The sequence below is a fragment of the Cucumis melo genome, chromosome 8 (genome assembly GCF_025177605.1).
Source record: "Cucumis melo cultivar AY chromosome 8, USDA_Cmelo_AY_1.0, whole genome shotgun sequence".
In the NCBI taxonomy this organism is placed as follows: Eukaryota; Viridiplantae; Streptophyta; class Magnoliopsida; order Cucurbitales; family Cucurbitaceae; genus Cucumis; species Cucumis melo.
This window is the reverse complement of record NC_066864.1, coordinates 30691528-30697527: the sequence shown is the minus strand read 5'-3', so window position 1 is coordinate 30697527 and position 6000 is coordinate 30691528. Positions and strand designations below refer to the sequence as shown.

At 31.9% G+C, this 6000-nt stretch overlaps 1 pseudogene; it reads right to left on the bottom strand.

Moving 5' to 3' along the window:
* Positions 1 to 3172: 3172 nt before the first annotated feature.
* Positions 3173 to 5681, bottom strand: LOC103489829 (probable sugar phosphate/phosphate translocator At3g17430; annotated as a pseudogene).
* Positions 5682 to 6000: the final 319 nt, after the last annotated feature.

Here is a 6000-nt window from a genome sequence, read left to right as displayed (position 1 = left end):
TTCGCTTCTGTTTAACATAGAACTGAAATCAATTTATAGGGGATCTCCCGATGCCGCAGAAAACGTCGGGAGATCCCACTTAAGGCATCAGGAAACTTTGGGGCTTTACCGACGCATGGGGGATGCGTCGGGAATTACCAGTTATTCCCGACGCATTATGCATGGCGTCGGAATACATGCTTGCCATAATTAATGTGGTCGTATTTCTGACAATGTTTTCCTGATGTTTGCAGTGCGTATCGGGATAACCTGCCTTTTCCGACGTCGTTCTCGACGCTAAGCCTAATGCATTGAGAATAGATTTTTCTTTCGACGTCTTACCCTATACGTCGGAAAAGCCTCTTATTCCCGACATCGTTTCTGCCGACGTCTTTGGCTGCATCGGGAGAACTCCGATTTCTTGTAATGTAAAATGTAGAGGGAAAAATATGTTTAAAAATATTTTTTTTATTCTTGTTTTTTATATATTATAGATTATAAACTATAGATAATATTTAATATTTCTATATTTGTTGTCTTATTTAATCCATGAAAGTTGACCTTTATTCTTCTACTACTTTAAAATATATTTTCATAGTATAAATTTATGTCTAATTCAAAAAATAAAAAAACTTAAACTTTACTTCCTATCATAGAAAAATTAATTTAAACAATTTATTTTTATTCAATCAATCATAACAAGGTAGAATTCAAAGAGTTTGAATATGAAAAGTTTTACCTATGAATTGAAATATATTTATAAGTGATTCATAATGCGTCAATTAATATTTTAAAATATAATTTTGTAATGTTAAAATTTCATTTTGAAGGAATTGTACTATTTGTGTGGATTTAAAGATTCAAACATTGAGTTGTTTACTCATAATATAGGTCCAATTCAGAAGAATTGCATACATGTTTGGTTGTACAATGATAAATATGTCGAGCTATTATCAAGTAAGAAATAAATAATATTATACCTCTAAAAATGATAAATACAATTTGTTTTTGTGAAAAATAAATATATCATTGATAAGTGAAATAGATGATTACAAGAAATATCTCGCCTCATGGAAGGGAACGAGGAAGAAAGATAAATTATAATAAGAGATCATGGGTTCAATCCATGGTAGCCACATAGTTAGGAATTAATTCCCAACCGAAACAACTCGGCAACACTTAAATTTTCAATTCAAAATCAATGGATTAAGGAATCATAGAACACAAAGTTATTAATTGAGGTTTGTTTGGTAGTCATTTTGTTTTTTGTTTTTTATTTTGAAAATTAAGCTTATAAAAACTCATTTGTTATATACATTCTACCAATAATTTAAAAAACAAACCAACTCTTGAAAACCGAAAAAAAAAAGGTTTAAAAAAATTGTGTTTGAATTTAGAATTTGGATAAAAAATTAATTATTATATTTAAGAAAGATGCAAATAAAATGGTTAACCAACGAGACTTGAATAAATCATTGAAAGATATAGAAAACGAAAATATTTTTAATTTTAAAAAACAAGAACAATAAACAATGGTTACCCAACGAGGCTTGAGGGAAAATGTTGTAATAGAGCCATAAAGCCAACGTTTTGAACCATCCATAAGGGAAAGTGGAAAAACTCTCAAATTTAATTGTTATTTCATCGTTATATGGTCTTATCGAGTCACAATACCATGGAGAAGTCTTTGAGATGCTTATTTGGATCCTCCCCACTACATCCCTAAAGATGGGCAAATGACTAAAGATATTGGATTTTAATTAAAAAAGATGGGTGGTAGGTGAAACTAAAATGCTAGATGGTTTTTGGTAAATGTCAAGCTCAAAGAGTTCTCTTAAAGTTTTCTCTCTAGCTTCCTTTCCCATTCTGAGTTGTTCTAAGTTTTGCTCAAAGTGGAATTCTAAGGATGAATTTTCTTGAGGATTGTTTGGCCCTAAAGTACTTTCTTCTAAGTTTCTTTCTCTCCTCTCTCTTCTTAATCTTCTCTCTATTAATCTTATGTCTTCAAAGGAAGGTTTCTATGTTATTTAGAGAAGAAGACATGCATCACAAAGCAAGAAGAGTAAAGATCATGCATATACTATATAAGCAAGAAGAGGAAAAGAGAGCATGCAATCTTTTTATATTTTCTATCCTATGTGGTACTACTTGAGAAAAGATGAATTCAAGAGGCAAGAATATACTGTGTTATTATATTTTTTCTTTTTTTATTTTCCTATATGCTACTATTATTGTAAAAATGAAAATATACTTTTAAGGGTCTAACTAATGAAAATTACAACAAGGTTCAACTAGAATATTTTCTAAACTGTACCAAGAATCCCCTACAATGGAAATTATTTGCATAAAAATATGAAAATAATGAGTATAAACATGTTATGGTATGAGAAATAGGCAAACAATTGTGTGTCAATATTGCTCCATCAAAAAGAAAACAACACCAAGCAAAACTATGAAAAACAAACAACTAAAACCGAAAAATATGAAAATAATTATTTTTCGAAGATGAAGTTTTTCAAAAAAAAAATTACTATATTTTTTTGGACTTCCATAATTAGGAAGTAGATGTAATGCATTTTATTTTCTAGTTTTAAAGGACATTATGGAAAAAAAATGAGCAAAATTGATTGAAAATGTAAAGCTTAAGCATCTGAACAAAGGCCACAGATATTTGTAGGTAGGCAGTGTTACCAAACCTGAAATATCAATAGTTAGTAATAATGAAACCAATGTGAACATCCTCAAACAATCTTACAAAAATAGTATGAAAATCATGACATTTTTTTAACACCTTTACCCATTAAAGCCACTTAGAAACTTAGAACATTATAATTCTTGAGACCAACGTAAGAAAAAAATGTCACTTACAAAACCTAATTTCGAAAACTATATATAATTTCTAAAAAAATCCTCTACCTTAAACAAATCAATGATCGAAAAATGCATGTCTCGTGAAAAAACGATTTGAAAATTCTAGTACATTCTCCCATCTCCTTTCTTAAGAACATAAAAGAATAAATTAAAGGAATAAAAATACAAAACAATACATACATATATATATATATATATATATATATATATAACATTTCACTATATAGCAGCATTCATGGATCAAAGACTGCAAACTTTACCTACCGTCCCTGGAGCTTCTGGCTTATCCAAAGAATACAATTACATGACTTGATCAAAAGAATTATCCTAAAATATTACATTCAATCAAAGACCATTGTTATTATGCCATTGACAAGGCTCCTACTCCCAATCCATTATTCTCTATTCCATGTAGAAGACATTGCCACAAAATCAAATGAATCCATAATTGCCTTCTAAACCTCACAAAACAACTTCCATTGAATATTTCCTCTCTCATCTTTCTTTTTCTTTCCTATTCATTCATATTCATATTTATATATCACTACTGATTGTGGTTACCAACCTGCATGCGACCAATATGTGACAACCTTGATGACAGTAAAGGTGCCTCTTCGTCGACATTGCCATCATTGCTATTTGACGTGAATATATCCGTCGACTTCTTCTCTAACTTCCAGTCCTGTAAGAGGCATCAAAGTTCCAGTTAGGAAAATATTGGAAGACTGATCAAGACAACAAACTGCTGATTAGTCATTAGACAGCAGATGAAAAGGAAAGCAAGTAAAGTTAACAGTACTCAGCATTTGTTCCCACACCTGGCCCTGAGATCATCAACGTAACCTCAACAAGAACTTCGAGGTTTATTTAGCGAATGGAATCAGATTGAAAAGTTTGCAGATCGTTCTGGTCTAACAGTTTTAGTTTTATTGGTTGCATCCATAGATCTACTGGCCAAAATTATTGTGGGAAATGGAGGAAAGTAGCCCTCTATATACTAGCCAAGAGAAATATTGTGGTTTCAATGAGTTCTCAAGAAGGACAGAACATTTTCAAATTTTCAGGGCCACAGCTGTAAGTTATCAAGACGTAACTCTCAGCTCTCGGGGATAGAAAAGTTGGATTCTTTCTGAAAGACGCTTGTTTTAGGTAGAATTTATTCAACTGGTTCGTTTCAATAATCCACATTTACACAGCCATTTTCCTTTGTTACTTGGCCAAGTTATACAAACTGGGATAATCAAAGCCATCTGTTAATTCCAGCACTTAAACTACCAAGGCATAAAAGGTTTAGAGGGATTTCCTTGATCTCGGCACCAAAAGAGGAATAACACCTCACTTCAATAAGACCTGTTCTATAGGTTGTACTGCTAAGCCATTGAGTCCTAAACGTTGAATATACTTGACTGTACATGTAACAACTGGTGGATACCCCTTCAAATGAAAACCAGAAGCTTGTGGAGCCAGCAGTTGTGGTTATAATTTGGGAATTTTGAGTGGAAAGAAATCTAGGGGTCTTGCTGATGCTTAGAGTTGGGGAAAATGTGAGGCATTATCAAATTTCCTCAACTGGCTGATGTCTTACCTCCTCATTTCTCCTAACTTGTATTCTAACTAATTGTTTCTCACCTAAAACAGATTGTCACTTTTAGTACCACATAAAGCCTATGATGAAACATTGCATGGAGTGGAGAAGGAACTACTTCAAATTATTAAAAGTGCCTTTGAGATATATTATTAAAACTGCCATGAGATAAGAATAATTCAGAGCCCCAACCTTTGCAATTGTGTCTGTAATGCCTTCAGAAGACAATTGAGATGCACGAACTTCTTTTACCTTTATGTAATTTATACATGAGGACGCCACACAATACTGCTTGGAGAAAAGGATTGGTAAATTGAAGATCAAATTAAATTAGTAGAACATAATGGGAAAAATTCTCCCCTAGAAAGGATTACCGATTGCATAGCCAATGATATTCAACCCTGTTATCGTAGATTCAGGAAATATAACAGTGGAGAGGGCTATTAGTATCCAGTCCTTGAGATCAACACCAGCAACTCGAATAGTATCGGCTCCAGTTCTTCCAATTACTAAGAAAATAGAGAAGTTCAATGCCAAGGCACACAGTGCATTCGAAAAAAAGATCCAGAAGTTGAACTGAATTTGAGTAACTTGCATTTCTGGCTTCTCCAACAAGTACCAAGGAACAAACAGGAAAACAAAACTGCACGAATCAAACACAAAAAGTGAGCAGCTAATTCAATTGACCCCCATTAAATTAGAATCTAGCTTTTGTCTGTATACGTTGATTTACAGTGAAAGATTATTACTACTTCAAAAGGAAATCTTAATAATCCATTGACGAAGTTACTTGACTACTTCGAGTGGAGTAGCATCGAACTACACTCTAACTGCATGGAGCAATGTAATATAATAAGCTGGTGCTAGGATTTAGAGTTAAACCCTTCTTAGGTTGTTAATCCACAAAGAGATCACATCACAAGGTTCAGAAATTTGTCTCCACTTGACAGCAAGGGAGAAGGTATCATGACATCAAATACAACTATTTTTGAACCGTTTTCGAAAGTTCAGGGGCATCTTTCAAATGTTAAAAGTTTAGAGACAATTTTCACACAAATCATTAGATGTATTCTAACATCGACAACACGAACAACTCAAACTATCGTTCCCAAAATTTTAATATTATTACAAAATATATTTTTTAACTCATAAATACGTTGAATTTTGATATTATGAAATTTTAGTAATTGCTATGTGTTGTTAAAAAAAAATTTAAGTATTTAAGTTAATTAACAATACTCTCCATTTACAAGGAGTTCGAATCGATATTAGTTGTGTTTAAAAAATCATGAAACGATTAATTATATAAATTGACCACTAATACACTGACTAATTATTACTTCCACAAAAATGATAATTTTAAACAATCAATTATAACAATTTTCATCCAATCTTTCATACCTTTGGTAAGAGAATTAATAAAATAGCATCACCGAGACAAATACAGCCACAAAGTTAAAGATTGATAGTTTTTTTTTTATATAACCTGACCTTATTGATAATTATAATTTAATGGTTGGGCAATCATAAATAAGGTGATAACTAATAAATACAAAATGTTAAAA